The following is a 27590-nucleotide window of genomic DNA, read 5'->3' as shown; positions in this document are numbered from 1 at the left end:
ATGGTTTGATTTGGAAGGGACCTTTAAAGGTCACATAGTCCAACCCCTCTACCATGGGTAGGGACATCTTTTACTGTCCTTCTAATGCTTGCACCTCCTTTCTGACACCACAGCAGGACATGCTTTAAAATAAAATATATGCAATCATTCTCAGGTAACGTTGTAATTCATGTATCTTTCCAATTGTTCTTTATGTTTATTACTCAAGCATCCTCAGCAGGCATACATTCAGTGCTGTAAACCCAAGCTTTACCTGTTATTATTTTGCCTCTTTTTTTTCCCTTTTTTTTTTTTTTTCTGAGCTAATATCACTGTTCTGGGTACCACCTTGGCTTGAACACCTGTGCCCAACTTAAAATTAAAAAGTGTTCCATTTGTTTTCAGGCTGACAGTCCATTCATCTTCTGCTGCTACCTTGGCCATTACTGCAATGAGGAACAGCTCTAAGCTAATGGCTCTGTAGTCATCCTCTTTGTCCTTGCTATCTATTCATATTCTGCTGGTACCTGCAACCTCTGGCAACATGATAAAATCCACTGCACTTCTCATGTCTTCTTCCAAAAACTATCAATTACAGTGGTGAGTGTTGTTTGCTACAGGATGTACATGTTCATGTGCTACTTTTTGAGGCTACCAGCTTCCTGTTACAGGTCTCTTCACTGGAAATATTTTAAATTCTGTATAACCTCCTCATTTTCAAAAGCATCATCTGCACTCCATAAACATCAGTCTGGATTCATGATTTGCCTTTTCTTCAGTATCTCTGAGTCACTTTTTAAGAAATGAACAATTCTTAGTTTCCAGAAATCCCTCTTGTGGTTTGACAAAGGTCATAGCCAAGATCTGACCTGTTTTGCAGGGACTCAGCCTCTAGTAGTGTAAGAAAGACTGACCTTCCACCTCAGATCCATCAAAGCCTCTTCAGTTGTTCACCTTCTTTGGCCCACTCTTTGAAAATGCGTCATTCCTCTTTCAGGTATTCATGAAGTATATTAGCATTCAGTATTATAATTGGCTGCTTTTACTGCCTTAAGGCACGTGAAACATTAAGTTTGTCATAACTAGAGGCACTTCCCGGCTGTTACTTCTTTTTGACTAACACACGCTGCTTGCAGATAAAGGTGTGCTCCAGCTGTATTTCACCTCTGGTAGCACTACAAACCACTCCCTTCTCCACACGCTTTCTTAGTTTGCTTTATTCCCAGTGTCACATATTTGTCAACAATCACTCCTAGCCAATAACTCTAACAAAGGGCTGCTCTACTCAGTATCTTGACATCTGACAATTTGGTCCTAGCAAAGATTTCTGGTTTCAGATCCCCATAGAGAGATAGTTCTCTACACTGTCTTAATCATAGCACTGAACCACCATGTGTATTATAAAATCTGTGGTAGCCATACAATGGGTAATTTCTTAGTCAGTACCCTGAACACAGAATGGTCCTACCTAAACATTCCTGACCTGCATCTCTTAATTTCCTGACTTTAAGAAGGAAGAGTTATTGAGAGAGACCACCGTATTCATTTTGAAATATGCTTACATTAAGTTTGAGTTAGGTTAAAATTACAATTAAACAGTGAAAATATGAAATTAAAAGGAGGAGGTATATGGAAAATACTGTCTGAAATTATTAGGAAAGGTATGGAAAATGTAACAGTGCGCTGTATAACACTGTCATGTACTCATATACTGTTTACCAATTGCAGTATGCAAGACAATAAAACTAGAAAGGTAGAGCAAATGGTTATGAGCATTATGCTGAGTATGGAGCAGTTTCTCCCACTTGGGAAAGAAATCAGTGACAAACATAGTAATAGCAAATTATGCATGGTAGGGGAATAGGAAAGGAAACAAATAGTTTAGAATTTCTCCCAGCACTAAGGTTACAGAACAAATTTTTTAGGCAGCAGATATAAAACCAACAAAAGAAAATGGATTTTCCAAGCAAGATAAAATTTCAAGGAACCACTGCAACTCAATTTTAAAGGGCTAAAAGTGTAAGTGACCTCACAAGGAGGTTTGAAATATTCACAGAAGATAGGTCGATTAACAGCTGTCTGTTAAGTATAATCTGGATGCAATCTTTGGTTAGGAGTGCTCTTCATTTACGCGTAGGAAGGTGTATTAGGGGAACTGTCTCTGTACAAATAATTATCTCATTGCCAAACTAATTTTTGCTAAAGATCAGTGGTGCCCATGATCACAGAGGTGCTTGGTCTGAAGTTATATCAAGGCAGACCAAGAAGCTGAGCACCTTCTCCTTCAAATGCTTGCAGACCAGCGTTGCATTACTGTTATGAGAGATGTGGGGTACCACCTGTTGCGGTTTTGGCCAAATTGGCCAATGATGAGACAGATGCTCTCCCCCCACCTCTCACTCCAAGGAGAGAAGGAGGAGAGATAAAGAGATTTATGAGTTTAGAAGGAACTACTTTAATGAAATATTAATAATAAAATAAAAAGGAAATAATGAAATAGACACAATATATACAAAATTGTATCAATCTCCCAGTATGATGTCACCGGCAGGCACTGGGAACATCCCAGACTGGACTCAGCGATGGGTGGGAACTGGATTCCAAAGCTGGAGTCAGGAACACACGGATCAGGATCAAAGGCAGATGAACAGACAGGGTCCTCCTCGGACACCGGCCATTGAAGAAAAGAGAGTCACCCTTTGATTCCTCAGCTTTTAGACTGAGCATGGGGCAGATGGGATGGAATACCCCTGTTGGTCAGTTTTGGGTCACCTGTCCTGTCTGCTCCTGCCTGCAGGTGGGACCCCTCTATGCTTTTCCACTTCCGACCCTCCAACAGGGCAAATAACGAAATTAGCTGACCTTGGTTGTTACAGCAATAAGTACAAGCAAGAGCCTGTCTGAGTACCAATCCTTGGCACTAACTGTAAACAATGGTCTTATCACTCTGGGAACAAATAGTTTTCTGCACAACATGCTGTTCATTTCAGAGCGTTAGAAGAGGCCTAGCTAAGAAGTAAAATTACTGAACTGAAAGTTGGTTCTGTTCTACCTCAAACCAGGACACCATCATATGCTTTTCAATTACAAGAAAACTGTACACTCCAAAAAGAAATTACTGGCTGAAACTCTGCAGTTGACCATGTATACAGTTTTATTAATCTGTCTAAGGTGCAAATACAGATGAAAAATGAAAAACAAAAGATATTTTATATGGAAAACCCCTTTGACAGTTCTCCCATGGATGAATACACATTGTTTAGTAAACTTGCAGCAGCAAAGCAGGCAAGGTTTTAATTTAGAAAATTATTTACAGTGTCTTATATCTGAAGGAAGGATCCTAATGTTATGTTTTGATATAAATACTCTTTCTAATTCAAAAAGTAATGCATAAGGAATGTAGCACATAATCAACATTTAATTGGGATAAATATATTCAGTATTAATTATTATGACAGTTTTGTTTCAACGCATGCTTATGATAAGTTATAAAGGAAATGGTTGTCTAATTTTCACATTGTTATTATCTTTTGCTTTTCCTGGTAATAGGCTCAATGTAGCATAAACAGACATTTTCTTTTTCCAGATTTTGAAGTTAAAAGTGGGAGCTTTTTCTTACCTACTCAGGTTACATATTGCAGAAATGTCAGAGAAGATACTGCTGTGCTAAGGAAATGACATAAACATAACTTTGTAATTACCTAGTCAATGCCAGTAACTGTGGGGTTTTTTATTTTGATTATGATATGCACAACTGATTATCTTGGGAGTAAGCTCCAGTCTAGCTGAGTGCTCAGTGACTGGACAAACATACAAACACAGCATATACATACAAGGCAATTTTGGGCTCCTATGCATACAGGAATAATATCTTTGTGTAGGCTCCAAGCCTTGGTTGGCCACTTATCCTATTTGTATATACCCTGATTTATGCAGTGGTTAAGTAAAGGAATTGAGGGCTTCATACAAACATAATGAAGAACCTCTTTTGTTGGTTTTGCTTCTTGTTAAGCTACCTTTTGGAGGAAATATGATAATGATAGTGACTTCTCTCAGATCTACTGCATCAGGATAATTGCAGACTAAAGTAGACTCTGGTCTATAACTTCTTCAGTGTTTATGTTAGTACTGCTCTCAACACACCTCTGAGCAAGAGACAGGGACACAATTCTTATTACAAGAGCAATAAGTAACTGATTTTCAATGTAATCTGCTAGAAAGGATATCTTTCTACATTAGGCCAATATGCAGTTTGCTATGGTTGCTTTGAAAACATCCCAGATAAGACTGAGAAGGGTTTGTTCAACTTCACCTTGCTGTTAAACTGAAAATACAGCAATCATTTCTATGCGTCCTTTCTTTAATGAAAATTCCTCATTGAACAGTAGGCCTTAAAGAAATTTCCATCTTGTTTTAATATTTCTATTACATCAACATCCCTTTTGGAACATTTGGAACTGAGTGATACTGAAAATCTGTAGACCTTTAATTTCAAAATAGACTTCACCACAGAGACAGCTGGCTTTAGTTTAACACCAGCTCTTAAATGTTTCAATTACATTTACTTCTTCTGAGCTCTGACTCTCAAGCACATGTTGATGTCCAGCAGCACCTTATTTCCAAAGCCTCTAATTCAGCAAACACAGCTCCTATTGGTCTCCCTTTCATGTTTCCCTTTCTCAACAGCATGCTGTCCTTGCCTTTTCAGGCTCAGACAGATGTCAGAAGCAACACCCTATCAGGCAGTTCTTTATAATCAGTGACACGGTGGTTGTTACTCGTGACTTATTTTTTAACATGAGTAGGACATGGGCATAAACTGGCAATAATGCAAAAAGTGACTTTGGAAGTTAATAGATATGCCTTCACAACTACATTACGATTTTTTGACCAGAAAGTGAACTACTCTGTGCAAAGCAATGGGTGTGGCCATCTACAAATGGTATACTAACCTAAAGTTAGTACACTTCCCTTAAGGATATCAGAAAATGTAATGTTTGCTCATTGAGCATATTGGATTCATTAAAGCTGCTTCTATTTTTAAGCTCTAAAGTATGAAAACATCTACCATTGAGTAGCTTCAGTCCGAAGGATTCTGAAAAACAGAGAAAGCGCTGGACTTGTGGAAAAAATGAAAGAAATGCTGGGAGTGGGTAAAAAGCATGATAACATGTTCCAGTTCCAACCCCCATGGAAAGCAAAGATCTCTCTAACCTATTTTTATTTTTCGCTCAGAGGTGGAGGAAAGGAAAATTGGAAAACAGATGAAAAAAGACTTCTAAAAGACAGGATACTCCAGACCCTTGAGATACTCAGGAAACACTTCCAGTTATTCTAGGATATTGTATAACTAAGAAAAGGCAGTGGCCTTTTACCATGCTGGGTGGTCAGTTCTCTCCCTATCACTCCTGATGAGTTCTACTTACTGTAATCACATTATTATATTATTTTTTTTTCCAAATTACTTGGAGAGCAAGGGTGCTTCCCTGCATAAACAGGAGTGGTAGAAGCTTGAGCAGAAACCTGGAAAGAAGGATCAAGAGGGAGGGAATGCTGTGCTAGAGTTCTGCTTCTTACCCTAATAATCAGCAGCTCATTGCTACCCTGTGCTGCTAATCTCGGGGTACATCACATATCTCAGAGAAAACTGGGTGCAGGAACAAGCTATCACAAGGTCAAAGCAAAGACACCGGCTGCTACCATGAAAGAGCCCTGGCATTCTAGAAAATCCCACCCCAGCTTGCGTCCGTCACGTTCCTGCTCTCGTGTAAGACCTTTGTGTCGAGGATCCTGTACTAGGCTGAACACTTGGCAAAATAGTACCTAAACTGTGCTTGGCATATTTTTATTTAATTTGATGAGTTAAGTAACTGCAAAATCACATTAGGTCCTACAGACTCTCTTTTGCTCCATTTGTATCATGCTGCTTTTTAATCTACCTACAACTATCCCAAATGTTTTCCTGTATAGTTTATCTTTTAAGAAGTGGTGCCCTTATTGATTCCCCTACTTTGACTCTCTGAATAAAGAATGTTCTCAGAGCACAATAATATGCAGCACAACATGGCACATAAGTCAGCTATTACAGACACTTGCCCTTGACTTAATTAGCAGACTGGCATGGTTGCTTTTTTTCTAGCTTTCCAAAGATAAAGGCTCAGTTCATGAAGAGGATGATTGGATATGCCACATGCAAAATATCATCTGCAGAATCAGTGCTGAAAAGATGTGGCCCTTGTCAATGCCGAAACAGACAAAAATATTTAACTGTTCCCCTCCAAAATTAACACAAAAGAGGAAAAGAAAATACACATAAAAAGTAAATCCAGCTCAATGGTCAGTCACCATTCCTGCAGCAGTAAACTAGAGAGACAGCAGGAAGTAACGTGTAGAAAGAACTTCAGAAAGCTTAAGAAATATAAAAGGTTTGCCAAAACATACAGTCAGCGAAAGGAGAAAGTCCAGAAAAATAGAGATGACCTGAGGAGAACAGACAAGGGCTAAGTTACTGTAAAATACCTTGGAAGCCAGTGAAATCCAGCGGTCCTTGATAATAAAGAGGGCAGCAATGAGCGTCTGGTTAAGGAAACCAGTGATGGAAAGCGCTGCAGGATGCCAGACAGGAATCTGAATTTATAGTACCGCAGGGTCGAGATACAATTACAGATGGATCATTATATGTAAAGTACACTCTGTATCAGAACATACTTCTGATGTGAAAGGATCGAATGTGTTTTCAGGTAACAGAAGGATGTGGAAGTCATTTTTCTTTAGGCAGGGAAAGTCACATAAGCTGTGTAAATATGAAAGGGGCCCTCAAGAAAGTATCTCTGACTGAAACGGCTAAATCACCAGTACTTCCCTGCCCTGATGTTTGGAAAGTTTCTGGATATCTCTCTAGCCCCAAGATATGTTTCAGGGTCTGGGCACCTGCTGGGCATGTGTCTCCTGGCGGGGAAGCAGAGGCAGCTGCTGCTGTTGTCCTCACAAAACTTTAAAGCATCAACATCTTTCAGTACAAACCCAAATGCTCTCATGCTAAGTTATGATAGAACAAGTCCCAAAGCCAACTGGAACAAAAACATCCTGATGGCAGTTAGGAAGCCAGGCAAGCTGAGATATGATCAGCCCTTGTTGAAAACTCAGTTTGAAACCCCTTAATGCTTACAATGTCAAAGAAAAATATTTTCAAACCTAGCTAATGTCTCTTCTATCTGGTGATCGCTTATGACAAATAAAATTGGACAGCAAAAATGGTTACATGACAGCGTCTGGACTTTCTTCCATGGAGGGAGTAAGGCTCAGCATGCAGTTCAGAAAAGCAGTGGCTTTTTTTTCTTTAGGAGAGCATGAGTAGTAACAGCATCAAGTGCTTGAAGGCCTCTCCAAAACTCAGGTTACTGTACTCATTTGTTAATTTTAATATTTTTAAGAAGTATTGATGTTTGGCCAAGGAACTCAGTCCATTTCATTTTGTAAGGTGCTACAGAAATGTATGAGACACAGAAGCATTATAGTCTGAAGGACTTCCCCCTTCATAACATAAGGTACAAAACTTCACACAGAGATTTCTGCATCAAATCTGAAAGTCGGGGAAACTACACAACAATAATATAGCACACATTTTTAGCTGGACAGCACACATTTTTAGGCAGATCTTGATCTGATGGTATGAAGTCATGGAGAAATTCTTCCCTTGCCTGCACGTAACACAAGCTACAAGCAAGTCTGAGAGGCAGGGAAAGGACAAGGGCAAGAACAGAGAGAGGAGAATAACATGGGAGTAAGTAATAAAATCCAGCTGTTAGAGAACAAGAGTGTGGATAGTCTAAGGGGTCATAATCTCAAAATTATTTTCCTTGCTAAATAAATATCAGCTGCAGTTCATAATCTGGCAAATACAGGTGCTGAAACAAAGAAGTAGCCAGGGAAGCAAGATGATGCTGGATGCTACAGCAAGAGTTAGCTAGACACAACAGGATGAAATTAAACTGATAAATGAAAGAAGGTTGTGAAGCTGCAGAAGCTGTTTAAATCTGTTGCTTTGGACACTAAAAATAGGACTGCATGATGTCTCATACTCCCTGCTGGGAGGGATAAGAACATGGGCTAGGTGACCTAGTAAATCTTTTCTCTGTGAAGCTCTGCCATAGTGTTTAGGTGATTGTCCTGTCTCAGTTTGGCAGCGTTCAATCCAGCATGTCACTTCGGGAGTCTGTGAAATACCATACGCTCTTTGCCCAGAGCAGTTGACAACTAACAAACAAAGACTTTCTGTGCAAATGACAGCCATACTAAAACAAAGCCAACCTTGTTATACAGCATCCAGAAAACTGGTTACGGGAACCACTGTATTTCAGTAACATGCTAGGAAGATTTTTCTAAAGAAAATTTTCCATAAATCTTCTCTGTCCATTCAACACGTCTTCAGCACATGCAATGGAAATATCCCTTATGCAAGCCAATAACTTTCACAGCAGAAAAAGCCTGCGATGTGGCAGGATGGGCAGCTAAAGGTGCTATTTTTCACCTATTGCTTGCCATCCGTTTCATACACTGACAAAATACCCAAGAGATTGTGATGTAATTTGTGTCTATAGAAATGCCACCTTGAGTTCACTCCAAAGGCACATTGTATAGGTTGTACTCTCCTGCTTAGACAAAACCTAACCATTATGCTTTCGTAACAGCAATTGGTTTTCAGTGAGGGACTTGAACAAAATAATGATGATGGACTTGCTTGGTTATGATATGAATAGCTCGCCTTAAAAAAAATAGCGAGACAGATCCTTGGCCTGCATTCCAAACACTTGACGAACAGACTCCTGTTGACTTCACTGGGCTTTGGATTATACCCACTGCCATCAAGATGAAAAATTGCAGGCACTTAAAGTAAAGGTTCTGGATGGATTGAAAGACTAGATTTATTATCCCTCTAAGGGCATATCTGGAGGAAATTAGTATGCAGTATATGGCTATACACAAGCAACCTCACATTCAAATTCAGGATCTGATATGTTGGTAAAAATATAATTTAATAGAAACCTTCATAGTTCTTATTAGCTCTGTTTAGTTCTGAAATCAACTGCTTTCTAAAGTGAATTTGAACTTTATATTTACATAAACAACTGAATGAGCTGTTGTTCACAAACAAGCTTCCAGACAGATAGAGGATAAAAGATAACAGGAGTGAAAGCAAGAAGCATTAGTAGCATGTGGTCATCAGCAAGATATTTTTTGATATCAGTTTTCTGCTGGGCATACAGTTTGGTTGATTTGCAAAATGTTGCCAAAAGAGAATTTAGCTACATCTTCATAGTACTGCGAAGTACAATATACACAATGGTTTGCCAAATTATATGTCTGCAGAAACAGAGTAGGCTAAATCCAGGACATCCCATACCAGCATATGCAATGTGGACAGTTGAGTGGGGAGGTGAATGTGAAACCATGAAGCGCTGGTGATCTGCAGAACAAGGAATTATCCATGCTGCCCATAGGCCACCTTATGAAAATAAATGTATATTATAAACGTGTCTTTCTTTTTAACATAAAGAAGACGACACTGCCCATAGAAAGATGGGGGAAGTAAGAACTAGTTTCTGTCAAATCTGACACAGAAGAGGGTTGGGTGAGTGAGTACATTTCCATGCTTCAAGCCACCAAAGGAAGCAGCGGAGTAAAAGTAAAACAGTTTCTGAAGTCAGTGGCGCAAACATAAGTTACAGACACCAGTAACTATGTAGAAAAAAATCCCAATCTTCAAAAACACATTTGCCAAAATAACTATACTCATTAGCCGAGTTGTCACAGTGAGTTGTTTCAGTTGTTTTGTGGAATAGACCAACATTATTTTTCCCTCTGTAAGAAATATATTTTCAGGGTAGGATTACAATGTCCACCGTGTGACTCTGCATGTCCAGGTCCATAGATGCGGTAGCATTGATTAGATTAATCCTCAAACCCTGAAGGCACAGGTTTTGACAGGCTCTGGAACAGCTTTTGGGGAAGAGTGGAAGCACTGCAGTTTATACTAAAACTTTGTCCTTTACTTCTGCAAAAAACAAGTCATAGGTGTAATCCTGGCCCTTAGAAAAATTCAGGGAATGAATCAGCTGAGGTGAAGAAAAAAGGAGGTGATGTTAGAAGGTGTTAATACAGCTCTACTATTTCTACCCAGCACACGGGACAGGCTGGCTGTGCAAATGAATAGGCTGCCTCAAGACTTGCTACCAGCCCCTTGGGAGGAGGGCCACATGAATGTCTGAATTTTCTGTTTATCAGCTGAGCAACAGCAAAAAATTACATTAGATTGAAGCGAATTGTTTGAGATTCTTTAGCTCTTCTTTGTTTTGTTTATTTTATACTCTTTTTTTCCTAACCTGTTTATCAGTCTCAAAATGAAAATGTGTGGTTTATTTTTCAAGTTTTCCAGCTCCTCTTTCCCCTATCCCTCCTCTTTTTTTTCTTTTCTTTTTTTTTTTTTTGGCTGAAATTATGGCTTGATATGTCACAAATCATTTCAGTATCCTCCAGATTGCATTTTTGATGAACTGACTATTGAAAAACATTGCTCAATTCTACCCAGTGGGAATAATTTGTCCCCAGGCTTCCCAGAAAGGATGCTGCTTCACACTCACAGCTTGGACAAGTCAGAAAATGACACCATTCTCCCAATGCTGAGAGGCTGCTGGGTTTTAAAAAATACAACTGGGAAGATTTCATACTCTATGGAAATCTGTACCAGGAATAATTTATTGAAAAGTTTGTTAAACAGTTATAGACTTCACATATATGAATAATAATTATAGATCACTGCACATATTGTTCAATGATTCATGAGAATAATGATCATTAACCACTTAAACGAATGATTTCTCCAGTTGTCAGACATAGCCATAGTATATGAATATGCAAAGTAAGTGTATAATTTTGCACTTTTGACAAAAAAGATACAAATGCAAATTTTTGTGCTTTACTCTTTGTTCCTGCTGTTCTGGTCTGAATCTAAGGATAGTCATTATTTCTGTGGCTTACGTCTATTTGATAATGTGGAAGATTCTTTCCTCTAAAATGCAGAACAGTTCTTATTTCACCACCAAGCAAGGAAATACAATCAGGTGTTCATTCACACGCCACAGATTTGTATTTAGTCTGGTCATTTCTCAGACCAAAGATTTCTTTTTAATCCTGTCTACTTTGTTTCTCCCATGAATGCACCCTATTGCATTCCTTAGAAGCAAACTTTCTACCCCAATCATTTTGTTCATCATATTGTGTGGCTTGATATTTTGAAGTCTTTATAACATCTTCCAGTAGATAACAAATGAAGACAAAAGCAGAAATGGACATTGAAGGCCAAGCCTTCACACCTGTGCTTCTTCCTATAAGAGGCACTGCCCTTTGTACTAAGTACTACACTACCATCACTGCTAAGCGAAGAAATTTAGAGCTGGCCAGATGGTTTCCAATCCCTATGTTTGCAAAAACTAATATTTATATAAGAAGACATTACAGGAGAGTCTTACTGAGAGAGCAGCTGTAAATTATTCAGGCACTCATCTGGAGGAGATGTCTCCATTCTTAGCACATGTTTATAATTGAAACACAGTCCAGCTTTTCCAAACCTCCACTGAGTGACTCACAAGGACAGTTCCATGCGCAGTGCCTGCCACGCTGTCCCGCAGCTACAGTTCTTTCACTCGGAGTCATTCGCATCCACCCAGCACTGGGACATTTTGAAATCAGCCTTCCCTTTTCTGGTCAAGCCTTCAAAGCCCCCTTGCTCTGCCCTTGTGCTGTACACATCTTACACTGGCATCTGGCATTTTGCATATTACATGGTCTGGGAAGCTGACCTGAAGACAAAGCAATTTAGAGGGCTGGAGGCCAAACTGTGCGTTTGATTCGTGTTTCATCCCATCCACTCTATTGGCATTTTTGAGGCAGCATGTGAGACACCCTGGTAAGCAGTTTTGTAGTGTTGGATGCAAACAGGTTTTCAGTGCACAGGATGTAAGGACATATGAGGTGGAAAGGAAGAGGCTGCTAAGGCGACCCAAGCCCTTACAACAGCTCTTTGCTGAGAATTGTTCAACTTTTGTGAAATTAAGGAAAGGAGCGTGCAGATGGCTGGACTGATGAGCCAGTGAAGAATTTACTCTGAGATGCTACATTTAATAGTAGGAATAAAATGAGGAATGTATTCCACTCCTCCTCTAAAGTTTAAAGGCCACTTGTGAACAATGTGCACAACTTTCCATATAAGATTTAATTGTGATTAACATGTGTATTAAGGGATAGGTACAATGTTATAAAACTTTTATCATGCTTCTTGTGGGCATTTTAGTGTGCTGTGTATGGGGATTTTAACACTGTGCACATTTGGAGATTAAAATAAAGCATCTGAAGGTTCAATGAATGCAGGCATTTTAATGAATTGTTTAATGAATTAGTGAAGTGAAGGTGGGCATTTTAATGAATTGCTCAAGACTGGAGCCCATGAATGCAAAGACATTTCCAATGAATTTTTAATAAATAGTAATGAGGATGCCAAATTAAATGCTGTGAACAGTAGAAAAGAAAAGAATTAAACACACAACTGTGACCAGTAAAGAGTGTTATTAAACACACACAATCATGTGACAAGTTAAAACCTTAAACACAAATTTAACAGGAGAGGTTTATATAGGCTGTTTTACAGTGTCCCGTCATGCTATCCACCATGCTTTCTAGGCAACCTCTTCACCTTTGCATTATCTTCCCCAGCTGTGTCTGTGACGACTCTATCGTGTCTTTGTCTTTCTCTCTTTTTTTCCTCTCGTTCCTTCATTCCTTTCTTCCAACTCTTTATTTCTCTCTTAGGGTGCATATAGAATTTTTTTTCTAAAGGCAAGGCCACTGAAAGAGGCTAATCACTGCAAGGACACTCCAGTAGGCTGTCCCTGCTTTGGAGAATGAAACGCATTAGTTGTGCCCTCCAAAAATGAAAACATCATCTATTGAAGAGATGCTGGTCCAGCTGAGAAACTGTGTAGTGATCTCTTTTGCCAGAATGGTGTTTTCAGAGCTGGGAACAGGGTGAAAGAGAATCACAGGCACTATGGAAAGTGCCAAGTGAACGGCATTGCCATGCAATCTGTGTATCAAATTAAAGCATATTCTTTGGCTTGTTTTTCTAAGAAGAAAACATTCATGGATCAACATAATGGGTGCTGCAAAATAGCTAAAATTCTGCAGTAACCAAAATATCTTTCTCTGCTGGAAACATTTGTGTTGTGTGACTTGGCTGATTTACCATATCATACTTCATGTTGGTTAAAGGCTCAGAACACTTTTTTTTTTTTTTTTTAATTTTTCCCCTCCCTGTAACTACTGTGACAGGGAAAAGTGAATTTCCTTTAAACTTAATATTTAATCCATATAGTGCCACCATTTTGGCTGAGGCTAATTTGTGGCTTTTGGCAGAAGGAAAAGGAAGGAATTAGAAGAAAAAATGTCAAAGTATGGGGAACAATGAAGAGGGCGCAGCGAGTGACATGGATGTGGAGTACGGATGTAGCAATATAAAGACAAGAACTGGGAAGCCTGTACATCTCTATTATAGCTCCTGGATATAGGCCAAGTAAAATCAAGGGAACATGCAGATAAAAAGAATTTGCTTCCTCTCAGTTTGGAGCAATAGAGAGCACAATACACTAAGCAGTGGAGCTGACCCACTGTTCTAACCAGCAATTCCCTCCATGCAGCCTCCATTTTACCAAACAAATGTTGGGGAGAGAAAACCAACAAGAGGCAAAGAAGCACATCCTACAATGGCAGAACACAGCACCAAGCTTTTAATGTCTCCCTGCCTACACTAGCTCCTACAGGTGTCTCTCATCCCAGGCATGGTTGCCCTCACAGCTCAGGCAAGACCTCCTGGCTGTGATCCCCCGAACCTGCAGAGCTCCAGTCAGATCCTTGATTTCAGGGACAAATTCTGCTTGTCCCACATCATGTGTGGCAACCACAGAGGTGTGCATGGGGTCAACCAGATGCAATGCCTTGGCAGTGGGATCACACAAAAAGTGTACAGTCCGTCTCCTTATAGTAGATGTTCATTTAACAAAGTCTCCCATAAAGCATGTTGCGTTCCCCCATGTGTCTATATGCATCTGGAGTGCCTTTACTGTGGCACGGGCTTGATCTCATTTTGGTTCAGATGCTACCTATAAAGCTGAGCACTAACATGACTTCATGTGAGAACTGAAATCCACAACCTCATGCTGAAGCTGGGGCTTGAGATCTGATTCAGGTACCTGAACACATGCAGAATAGACCGCGTCTGTAAAGTAGCATTGAATAGCAAGGTTTTATCGAGCCAGTATGACCTGACAGTGGCAGGGGTCGCAGTAGAGCACTTTGCACATGCTCAGCCACCCTTTAGAAATAAATTTCACTGTTGTGGAAAAAGTCACTTCTCGCTGGAAGCTACTTCCACCGTGGGTTTATTATTGCACATGAAAACAGTGGATTGGCAACATGAATGCTGTTTGAGAACACTAGGTATTTTAACATAGAGTAGTACAAGCTAAAAAACAAACAAACAAAAAAATCAAACATAGACAGGACTTCAGCTGATACAAACTGAGAACTAATCTAATTGTTTCAATCTGCCATCATTGTTCACACATGGCCAGCATGCCTGTGCTCTTCTTTTAGAAAAATTGTGACTATGACTTTTCACCTTGTCTTTCTATCATGGCTACAAGGAATCATCATAAATTAGGCACTTAGAAGCAGATGCTACATTCATATCCTCAAAGCATTTCAAAGCAAAATGTAACACTCCATTTGGAAATCACAGTTTTTCAATTTCTCATTTACTTGTTACAGGTTTTCTATTGTAAGAAAGGCCATCTTCTCATTAAACAACTGGAATTAAATACTTTTTCCTTAGTACTTCTTCAAACCAAAGAGACAGAAGACCTGTAAACAAACAAGGCTCTATTTTTAAGTGCTTAATTACCACACACTCATTTGTCCAGTTTCACTGAAACTGAGAGGCTAGAAAGAGATTTTTCTATAAATTTGAGGCTAAACAGAATGACAAGGGACTTCCTATTGTCCTCAAAGTTTGCCTAGGGATATTACCTTGCACATAGACAACAGATGCAAACCAAAATCTGAAAAAAAACCAATCCACCACCCTCCAAATATATATAATTTGATTTAAGTTGTTGAAATAGAGCAAAAAATATTATAAGGTTTAAATCAAATCAAAATTGAACATGACCTTCCTAGCAATGGTAAAAGGCACTGGGTCAAACTCTGAGTTACTTAACCTCTAATGACAGTTCCATGTTAACGTTACTCTGATCTGAAATTTTTATTCATGCTGCAAAGTCCCAGAGTTTTAGACATATAATTAAAATCCCTTCCACCAGACTGAAGAGCTATTACCATGGCTCACATTTCTGCTTCGGTCTCAGCTGTTACCTTGTCTGGCCTCCTTGCCATAATTTACGCTTTCTTCACATCATTACAGCTCCTCTGTAACAACAACCCCATGATGGAGAGACAGGTAAGCCCCAAACCTTTTACGGTAATCTCTCCTTCAAGTACTAAGCATTCACTTTGGAAGACAACAGGAGGAGCCATTACTATTTATTTGATTTGAAGACTTAAAGAAGCTACTTCTCTCCACCTCTAAGCCTGAGGTTGGAAGTATCCCAGTCAAAGTCTACCGTGTCCCCACAAAAATAGCATGATATGTAATTCCCCATTAGTTGCATCTTCATTCCTCCCCAGTAATGCATTGTATTTTAATTAAATACTTTTGTTCACCAAAAAGAGGTTAATTAGTGGGAGAAATTAAACGCTATCTGGAGAGAAGAGAGACAACACAAAGGAAAAATGTTGCATACTCCCAGAAAAGCATGTAATAATAGCAACATAGCTAACAAGGACTATGTACCACTAACTGGACAACAGCTGTTCCCACAGGTAAGCACAGGATGTGCTTATCAGGGTACTTCTGAAGTACAAGTGCAGCACTGAGATCACAGGATCTGGCCAACTGCTCTATTAGCAATGCAGCAGTTTCTCCTCTCTGGGAGCCAAAAATCATCTCTTTCATGGCACAAAACAAGTGCAGTCACACAACATTAGCGAGATTTAGGATTCAAAGTGATTACCTCCCTTTCTAGCGTAGGAGAGAGGTGCTGCAAAGCTGCCATCTGATGTGGTAGCACCAAGGAGTCCATTCCTGGGTACACGGAGGCCTCCACACTTAGACTCAGCAGAGTTGATTGCATTGGACTATCCACAGGAACTTACAAACTTAAGCAGTTTTGTGTCCTCTTGGTTCTTTCCTCTCACATACCTTTCCATTGTTTTTCTTATCAATGTCATTATAGGTCTAACAATAAATTTTTCAATAAAGATTTTTGTTTTGTCGTGGGACATTTTATTTTGCTGAAAGGAAATCTTTGTGTGAGGTTATGCTAGTTTTGATGTAACTTAAACAGAAAATGATTTGGACAATGTTTTTACATATCCAGGATGACATTTCTAGTCAAAATAGGAGAGGGAATAAGTAAGCCCATAGACATGCCAACAGTGAGGTCACAGACTCTGGTTACGAGAGAACAAGATTCAAGTCTGTCCTCTGATTTAGACTAAAGATTTTATCTCCAATTTTTTATATCATAAGGTAATATACAACACCTACGGATTAATACTAACACCTTGTACAGTGCTATTCAGACCGTCTTTCTGAAGTGTTTTTTTACAAAAAAAATAAAGAAAGAGTAAAGAGTAAAAAGTAAGTAGAGTTAAGAAATTCTAGGGCTGCAGAATCTGACTAGAGCCCAGTGGTTATAAATTTTTAAGGGTGCTGAAGACCCAGCATGGCATTTATCTCCTCTAATTCTAGACACAAAACAAAAATACCTACATGTGAGGTAGCTGACTAAAAACTTTTTATAGTCACCTGAAAGGAACAGGTATTTCTAGGGCACAATATATTACTATAATGATAATAATACCATGAATTACACTGACTATAGAAGCTGTCTTTCACCTGGAATACTGTCCCTTTTTTTCTGTTGCATATTATGCTGCTTTTTATCTTTTTATTTCCTCACTTTTCCTCCAGAGATTCCTTATTCCTTTAAATCTTTTTCCAATTAGCTTTTTTCATTACCCGGTAGCAGTCTTAAGGTATTTCTCCAAGTTCAGTGAGTTCATCTTTATTGGAGTCCAGCTTGTAATGCAATTCGTTTTCCGTCTTTTTCAAGAATGCCTCCGCTGCTCCTGGCTCTTCACATTTGCTTGTGATGTTTCCTGCTCTAACAATTAGTGTGGTAGGAAATGGAGTGCCATGACTCACCAGGCTTTTTTCTTCTCCTGTAGAAGTAGGAGTGTCATATAAGGTGGTTTTACTTCTCTGTCATCCCTCTGGTTACGGATGTGAAATTTGTTTCACTTCACCCTCTCTGCATTATTGGTTGCTCATTGATTTGACTGCTCTACTACTATTTTACGAAATAAAATGTTTTTCTGAGATATTCAAAACTTTGCAGTTAAAGAGCTGGAATTGCTGTGGATTTTGGCATTGGCTATCCATGGGTTCTTCCAGTTTCCTAATTTCAAGAATCATCTAAATTTAACATGGTTTATAGCTTTTTTATATACAAATTTTATCAGAGATTCCACATATTCTTCTCTTCTTCCCCTGCCAGAAATGCAAAGATTACTCCTCAAAAGTTCTACGGATTCCTAATTTTATTTCTTATTGTTATTTTTATGAGGTGTTCTAATTCACTATTGCTTTATCTTCTCGCTGTGAATTTTAAACACAGTTAACATCACTCCTAAGGCAAGGCCTGTCAGAGTGGTCTTTCTGTCTATCACAGAGATATCCAGAGAGATTGGAAATCACTCAAAAATCTGTAAGGAAGTTATCACTGACTTCTCCCTCCTTCACCCGAGTTTCTGTGACAGATGATGTTACATCTAGGTTTTTCTCCTTATCTAGGCAACCTACAGTTCAGGGATTTCTGAACCAGAGATGCGAGGTTTGTTTTAACAGCCATTAGCGGATTGTATCTTCATGGGTTTCACCAATCAAAAAAAACCCTTTTGGGCAACACGTCTGCAATGATTTCCACAAAGACTTTCCATGTATGAGTAAGTATCACCACTAGTATGCTTTCACCCTGACAACTGATCTTTAGACTTGATGCTTCCCCTCTTTTTCTACTGAGACAGTGTAAATAAACTTCCTAATCATACTCTCGGAGCTGCTTATGCCTTCTTTGACTTTTTGAACATGCACTACTAGTGTACGTGCTCTTTCTCTTTTTCAGGCTGAAAAGCTCCTTCAGTGCTCCTGAGGAAGTTTCTCCATTTCTTTGTCAATATCTTTGTCCTTATCCTTGTTGCTTTTCCCTCGTCTAGTTTTAATGGTTTGGTGTCGAAAACCAGAACTGCACGTGAGATTCAAGTGGAAAGGCATACAATACCCTGTAGTCTTTTCAGGTTCTTTGGCAAAAAAAATACAACGCTAATGAACTCAGAAAGAAAAATGTGAAGTAGAGGCCTGACTATCGCAGTGATTTGTATGCTGGGCTGGGAGTTTTGCAAGGATTTCCTGGACTATTAGGATAATATGAAAAACATGGCAGAAGGATCACTACCAAACAGTCACGTTTTCAGCAGGGTTCAGTACTGTCCCAGGGAGTATGTCCAAGGGAGGAATGGTCTGAGAAAGTTTAGTAAATGGAGATTTTGATGCAACCCAGGCACAAGATCCAGAATGGCCTTTGCACAGAAGAAATAGCCCATCAAAGGCAGTTTTCCCTACACACACTAAAACGGCTCTTGTCATCTGAGGAAGTGTTTATCTGAAATATATATTTATCTGTGCTTTACATAAGCACAACTATTATTTCAGACGTCCAAGCAGCTAAGGCATTTTGTCCCCTCAAGGCTACCCAAACAGCCACCAGGGCTCTTATGCTTTGTTGGGTCTGTCACTTGCAGCTCTGTCCTTATGGCTGCGCACCTGTAAGAGCATGTGTCCCCTACAGACACACACACTACCTGTCACGAGGAATCTTTAAGCAAGAGCCTCCCAAGAGGAACTGAGGAAGAGTGGGGCCAGTGGGAACTGCAGCTCAGCACAGGCAACAGGCGTTCCACGCAAGTGCTGGAGGACCAAGGGCAACCTGCAGCCTGCAGCAGCCCTACATTTTTAGGCAAAGCCAGAGCCTGAGTCTTGGCAGGCAACACAATATAGCCGCCGCTGTGTCCTGTGGATAGCAGTTCGTGGTATGCGCTTACTGGTGCTGCTATGAATTTTCTTTGTCTTTCTTCCCTCTCTTCCTTCTCCTTCAAATACTCAGGAGAAATTACACAGCTTTAGAAATTGAAATCCAAATGGTATTAGAGTTATAAACTTAAATCCTCCACATTCAAAAAATTATTGTTGCATCACCAACATACACATTGCATTTGCTGTTCCACTATGGTAAGCATATAAACATTTTTGTTGTTGCATGAATGCCAACCATTGTACAGGGTATATATTCTGGTTGAGTTGAAATAATTTTCAGGAGTTTACCCTTTTTCATTTCTATTGCCTGACATTTTAAACTCACAGGACCCAACCTCGATTTGTCATAGGACTTCCTGACATTTCTGTGCTGAAATGGTATTAGCCATCCTGGAGGTAAATGAGCATCACGCCCAAATGCTTGTGAGCATACAGGTGGATTCCCAGGTGGCTTACGGAGGTACAACCATTTTCTTCCATTTTGTTCATGCTTTTGATATTATGACAGACTATTACTGTTCATTGGAAGCTTTAACAGAACCCATATCAAAACCTTTAGTAGATGCTGGGCCACAGTTACATAGCTGCTTACCCAATCTGCAACTATGGGACAGAATGTACTAAAAAGCCTTTGCCTTTAAAGAAGAAATTCCATATACTGGTAGAGATGGGAATAAATAGAGCTAGGTGGAATAGCAACCAAAAGAGATGGATGGGCCATTAATCCCATGCAAGTGAAGACAGCATGTTCATTCATTATTTTTTTGAGCATAATATAACTGGCATGTTTCCACGTCCACCTGCGAGCATGTGTTTCACATGTGAGTTTTTATATGCTCTTATATTATCGTCCAAAGAGAACATATGGACAGTAAAATACATGCTGTTAGTTCAGCAACAATTTTGGAGGACAAATAATACTGGGGCAACAATATGGGGCAGCCCTGGGGAAATCTGTGGCCTCAGTGTTAATGCAGACAAAAGCAGCCAGTGCAGCTGGGTCAGTGTCATCAGTCCCGTCTGGCTTCAGGACGATGCAGCAGTTGTGCGAGGTGCAGACCACAATATCCTCCCTGACGAGGCTGGGAGCTGAAGGGGACGTTAAACGACCAAGGGACAGCCTCACCCCTGGTCCCCCTGAGCGTACATCTTTGTCCAGCAAAACCTTTCCAGCTCTGAAGGCAACCGTAATGCTTCCCAGAGCCTCAGACTGAGCGGCTGCTGCTGTGCCTCTCGGGGACTGAGGCTGGTGGGGGAAGATGTTGTCTTCAGCTCCTAGGCCAAGGGGATTTTGTCTGATTGGATTAAAGGCATTTAGCCTTCATTTTACACCCCTGCCAGCCTTTCATCCAGCACAGAGGAACAGGAGGGGATGTCAGTGTTTCAGCAGCAAAGAGAAAGGAGTACCTGTGGGGCTCGGCAATGGACATGTACAGCAAGCCTGGAGAGCAGAGTCTGAAGTGGTATTATTTGTCTTTCTCATACAAGGTTTGATAGAAGGGACTTAATTTTGTGGGTTTTTTAATACTGTCATTTTAAGCCAAATCATAATGTCCTCAAAGTTGAGCTGCCTTCTCAGCTACATCAGATTTATGCTGGCATAAAGCTCTCTTGGTTTCAGGGGAGCTTATCTCAGTTTACTTAAAGTGCTGTAAATCAAAGAGAATATGGAAAAAGAACAGCTCAAAGTCAGGTTAATGGGAATGTGACCTGAGCGAGGGCCAAGTACAGTGGCCATTAGTGTGCAGTGAAAAAAGGTCCTTCATCTTCAGAAACAGTTGCCAAAAGCCTACGCCTTTTTCCTTCACAGTCTTTGACCTCACCAGAGAGCCTTAATTTATGTTTCTGTCCATTTCCACTCTGCTGCTAATTTTAACCTGCCTTTCCATGTGTCTCTGTATATGAAATTATTATGCGTTCTCTCTCCTTTTCCTCCACCCCTACTCCATCTTATATCCTAGAGATAGATATCCTACAGGACATCCCAGTTACAGTGCTCTTGCATGTGGTCCCATCCTGAAAAGTTGTTAGGAAGGACTGTTCTGTGGTTATTCTTCCCTGGAGGATGCTACAAGAGCACTGTCTTGATGTTGGACAAAAAGTGACACATCCTAGCAGACAAGGGTGATCTTTAATGCAACATGGAAAGAATTACAAATGGAAGATTGTGGCCATAAAGTTTTGAAGATGCAGCTGGGTTGCCTGACTGAATGAATCACTGAAAGGTTTTTATACCTGTTTAAATTTTGATAAAGAAGAATAGTTTCAAAGGACTTGACACTGGAAATTTCGAAGTCACATAATAAAAGCCCACAAAATCCATTTCCTTGGAATGAAGTGTGATTTTTCTGAAATGTCACATTTTCCTCTCAAAAGAGAAGGACAATTTTCACAAATTAGGGAATTTTCAAAACAATTTTCTCAGCTACAATTGGAGATTAAGCAATAAAATGTAGTTTTGGTAAGAAAACAAGAACTTTTTTTCTAGAAGTCTAGTGAAAAACAGTTGTATCATTAATATTTTGTTACTGGAGAAGTGAGCTGTGGTTATGGCTCAGCAGACCCTGGAAAATTTTCAGCACAAATTATGCCAGAAATATCACATGGAGGAAAATCCTTCATTCCTCCTATACTTCCCCCTTCTATTGAGAGCTGTAATTACAAGCTTCTTATTGAGTAATATTGTAGAGACACCTACTTGCCCTGCTGTACTTAAGGGTTTGTCAATGCTTCCATTATAAACCTCTCTTTTTAGGGGTTCACATAACTGTAAAATTTTGCCCTGGACTGAAACTTGGCATAAGATCATAGTAAAAGAGCATGTTTTTTTCCCATAATTAGTTTTTTCTTCAAATTTGATCATTGGAAACAAAATATAGACTACAAAAATTAAAAGAAAAGCTATTTCAAAACATACGGTCTTCATATGTTTTATTTGCTTTTATTCACATTACTGTGAAAAAAGAAAAAGAAAAAGAAAACTAACAAATAGGTTAACATTCCAGATTCAGTTCAGCACTTAAAGAGCAAAGACATTCAACATTAAAGCTGGAATTGCAGTGGTCTCTTAACAGTGGGTGATCTGTCATTCCATATGGGCTGGCTACAAAGGTGTGACTTAAGTATGGAGTTACAGTCTTAATTCTGAATTTCCTTACCTCGGTGAGTTTAAGACAGATACTTAATGCTCTCTGAATGTAGTGGTTTATATACTTTTACTTTGAATGTAGTTTTTGGATATCATGCCCAGAACTGTTTTGAAAGTCTTTCCCCAGAGGTAGGAAAATGAAAGTATGTTGTCATTTCCTACTGCTCCCTCAAAGGAGGGGTTTTGTTTGCTGTTCTGGATTACTGTTCTGTTTTTTTTCCCCCTCAGTCCAATCCTGTGAACAGCCCTATTAATGTACATATGAACTTATTTTTTTTCTGCTGGTGAAGACATGAGGTATCTGTATTACTTTCTGTAGTCCAATGAGATATTTAAAAATTATATGATACTTCACTTACTTTTTTTCTTGTTTGCTGCATGGACATTTTGAAAATTTGCTTAAAGGTATTTTGGAAGCTGTGGTAAAAAGGAAGAAAAGGAAGGAAGGAAGGAAGGAAGGAAGGAAGGAAGGAAGGAAGGAAGGAAGGAAGGAAGGAAGGAAGGAAGGAAGGAAGGAAGGAAGGAAGGAAAAGAAAGAAAGAAAGAAAGAAAGAAAGAAAGAAAGAAAGAAAGAAAGAAAGAAAGAAAGAAAGAAAGAAAGAAAGAAAGAAAGAAAGAAAGAAAGAAAAGAAAGAAAGAAAGAAAGAAAGAAAGAGAGAAAAGGAGACAAAGAAAGAGAAGAAAGAACAAGATAGAGAAAGAGAGAAAGGGAAAATGAGAGAAAGAAAGGAAGGAAGAAAGGGAGAAAAGAAGAAAGAAGTTTTTTTCTCCTGTTGGCACTCAGAGAGTGATTTTATAAGTAGTTTCAAAATAAACCACATTTTGCTGAATCAATAGCTTTCAGGTGCATGGTAAAACCATCATCAAAGGCCATGCTTCAACCATTAGTATCATGTAGCTGGTTGGAAATTTTTTTTGTCATTTTAATTAACTCTTCCTAATATTGTTGAAAGGTATGTCAAGCAGTATTTATATTATCTGCAAAAGGTGGACTGTAGTATTTTCTGTTTCACTGCTGATTGGTTTCTTACGGTAAATTGAAAGCACCCCTAAAGTATACACACTGATAAGGAATGTTTATAGTCATAGCTACTTTAGCAAAGGAAAATATCTGCCTTCTTCACATAAGAACTGTCGTAAGGACAATTAATTCAGAGTCAAATCCAAATTGTGTTAAAATCAATCAGGGCACTGATGTAAAGTCTACAAGGACAATAGCAGAACATGCAGCCTCCAGCTACCAGAGGTAGAAGTATATGCTAAAATCTAAGCATCCAAATAGCAGAAATAATGTCAACTTCTGGCACCTTTGAAACTATCTGTCCTTAACCCTTCTTAGCCACTGTACAGATCTTTGCATAATCAAGACCTGAGTGATTTTCGGTGTTTCTCTTTGGATCACACTCACATGGTCATATTTGCTTGTAGTGAGTCTGAAAGAGCTAGCACCTACTTCTACTCTTGTTACTTCTGTTCAGTCATGACGGTTTTGTCTGCAGATAATTTTTTCATACTTTTTCTTCAGCTGTTCATCTTTTTCTTTTTTTTTTTAAACCCTTTTTTTTAGGCTAAAATTTTCCAGCTGCTTTCAAGTCCAGAGGGTAAATATTGGAACATTTGAATAAAATCCCTTTAACCACTTTTACATCATTGTCAAAGTCTGCTGAAGCCAATGGAAAGATGCCCGCTGACTTCAATATTCTTTGGATCACACACTTGCTGTGTGAACTAGAGGTTCTTTTCCTTTTGCTGTTTAAACTCAGATATTCTTTACCATCATGGGCTATAAATTATCCAGGAGGATTTTTTGCTAGCACAGAATTTATAATCACCACAGGCAGGAGCTTTTCCCAATAGCTACACTTCTGGACCTGCCTTACTTTCTTCTTCTTTAACACCAATGTCATTTATATATGTCTTATATGTCTTATACATTTAAGAACTGAGATATGGAATCTAAAGATGCATGATTCTGTCAGAGAGGCACCACCTTTGCTGTGAAACAAAGAACATTAACTTGCAATTGGTGGTTCATATGTAATATGACTATAAAAATTTTGGTCAACTGATAGGTCATGCAGAATGACCTTATATCAGTGGGCATCTCAACTGCTAAAATAGTTGCAGGAGTGGGAGAACTTAGGCCTACAAAAAGAGGAGGACTCGGAGTGGTTGTGCATGATTCTTCAGACATGAGCACAGCAAAGACCTTGGAGGAAAAGTATGTGTTGGTAGCTACTAAAATGTAGAGAAGACGACAAAGGATATAAGGGAAAACAGACAACTAGCCTGAGATACCACGCACAGCAGCTAAAGGTTGGTGAAAGCTTCTCAGCAAGTATTTCATTCACTGCAAAAATGGTGCGTGTCCCCAGTAAATAGTCTTGAATTTTAATTTAATTCTCTGAGTAAAAGTACATATGTACTTGGAAGACTAGATAAAATCAAAGAGAAGAAGGAAAAAGCAGGGGATTTACTTTCTGATCCACACTTCGCCTTAGCAGAATGGATACAAACTTGTATCACGAGAGGGTAGATTTTTCTTCCATAGGTTGCCCTTCTTAGGACAATTCAATGAATCTGGCAGGATACTGGCAAAGAGCAAATGAGAATGACTGTATAAACTAGGGGTTAATACACCCCAAGGGGAGCTCTAGCCCATAATCCAGAAAAATATCTTATAATTTAATGCTAAATGGAAGTCTGTCACTAGAGAATGCTTTCTAGCACCATATGAGAGTTGTGCCAAACTGCAAAGTCCATCAGACAAAAGGTCCCTACCCTGGCTTTGGGACGGGGGAAGTACCCACTCAGGCTGTTTGAGGACCACATGTCACCTTGCTTCTGTTTCTTAACTATGCCCAAGAGAAAACTGAAACTTTTTCTTTCAGACTGAGCAGAAAATGTAAGGTAAAAGATTTCGTGTTCTACATGAAAAAAAAACAACAAAACAACAAACAAATCCAAATAAAAAAAAATGAGAAAATAACTCATTTTCTCTTTTGAGAAACTCTCATGTGAATCTGACACATCTTCATTTAAAATTATTTTTGGTGTCAGTCTAATTACTATCTCCACAGACATGGAGATTTAACAGGTCACCTGTTAAAACGCTAGACAGGTGCTTCTTAAAAATGCAGTGCTGCATTTAAAAAAAATTCAGGCACATTGTGTGAAATACAAGGCTGAGACTCACAGAGTCATAAAGAACAGGGTAGGTCATCTTCTCTGACCTCCCTGCTCACAGCAGGATGATTTGTTGGGGTCTGTCTCAGGCTTTCACCTTGCAGCACAGAAGTTTCATTAAGCCCAGCCATGACCAGAACTGCATTGGACTAATCGGAAGTTGTAATTAAAAGGCAAATATATCTAGATCAGGAAGAAGAATTATAAAATGCACAAGGTAAGTGGAAAACTGAAAGACCTTCATTCTGTAATTTGTTGCATTTCTTTCATTCAGACTATGCCAGATAACACGCATAGCTGTTGTGGAAGAAGAAAAGGGAAGTATTTCCCATATTGACTGATTCATGCTCAGAGTACTCAGATGCTTTCAGCTATCTGCCAATGTAGTCGTGGAAGTGTCTGTGGCACACCAGCTGGAGTTATCTTAGGCATTGTAGTAAGGGTTCTTAATGACAAGCTGCAAAATGTTTGTATCTCCTGAGCCAACCCACATCTAATTTGCTGGGAAATTTCTTGATACACCTGCTGAGTAGAACAAAAGGAGGAGAAAAAACATTAAAAAAATGTGCAGAAGCTGTTTGATAGGAAACATTTTGCTTGCTTTTTTTTTTTTTTTGCTGCTTTTAAACCAGAGAGAAAAGATAACTTCTTTTAGAAACACTGTCTCACAATCAGATTTCATTTCAAGAGTTAAAACCCCAATAGGAAAATATTTGTAACCAAAAGGCAAGATAAAGAAGTGAAAGACCCTGAAAGAAAAGGAATAAGAAGTGATAGTATATGTTCTCTTAAGCAGGTGTTAGGCAGAGATAAGAGGAGAAGACAGGAATAAAACTGAAATAAAAGAGTTCCTGAATGTGTGATTGCAAATGGTCAAGAGATTAGACAACATGTAAATTATTTCCAGTCTGTCATATCTGAAATACCACATGTGGAGGGAATTTCAGGGCAGGGAGAAACCAAAATGTTAGTCTTGCAGGTTGTGGAGACCTTGTTTTATTTCAGACATTAGAGCGCTGCTGCCAGACGTTGAGCCTGCCTTAAGGTCTCCACAGGAGCAAAGAGTGAAGCTCTCCCTTCAGCTGGTGTATCTGCACTGCAGCCAGAATAACCTCGATGGAGCTATGCTGATTTAGAGCAGCTGAGGATCTGGCCTTCTGTTTTTGTGAATGATGCATCCTAATTGAAGGTTTTTCCCAAAATATGAGATAAGACTAAGACTGAAAAAGAGTGAGAGGAAAGGAAGGAAGTATCCCAATTTGTGAGAAAGGGAAAACCACGATCCCTAAACTGTATGTTTATCAGTAAAATGTGTTAGGTGTGCTTTGCACAGGTTGGGTCCCTAAGGGTTCATTATGCCTGTCAATTGCCCATGGGTTAACTACACCACCAAGGGCTCACTGTGCTCCTGTCAGCTAGAATGCATTACAACAGCTAAAAGATGTAGAAACATCTGAGCTTGCACCTGCATTTAAATAGCTGGTCTGGAGACAGGAGTGTGAAAGAGAGAGCTGCTCCAGAGCATGTAGGCAGAAGTGCCTGAGACTTGGGTAGGTGTCCAATTCTTGCTCTTATTTTTGAAACTTTTTCCCCATAGCCGGTTAAAATAAAACAGCTCATTTAGAAAATTCAAACATGTATGTTGTTCTTTACTATGGAGCATTGAGTGCAGCTCTATAGTAGGTAGGTCCTATTAGTTTTGTTCCTTTAGTTGACACTGATGATGTCAAACGATCATTAATCTGAGAAAAAGATTAGTTTAATTGTTATCTCTTCCACAAAACAGTTATCTCTTATCTTTAGTCTTGCAGAAGTTATGCAATGGGAAGAGGAATATATCTTATTTAGAGCTATAAGCATGTAGATTACTGCTAAAATGAAATGAATTTAAAAGACCATGGCTCACCCTTACCTGATCCAAAACCCACTTCCAATAGGACCCTTCTCATGGACCCC

Source organism: Chroicocephalus ridibundus, chromosome 3 (genome assembly GCF_963924245.1).
Source record: "Chroicocephalus ridibundus chromosome 3, bChrRid1.1, whole genome shotgun sequence".
Taxonomy (NCBI): domain Eukaryota; kingdom Metazoa; phylum Chordata; class Aves; order Charadriiformes; family Laridae; genus Chroicocephalus; species Chroicocephalus ridibundus.
Note: the sequence above shows the minus strand (reverse complement) of the source record.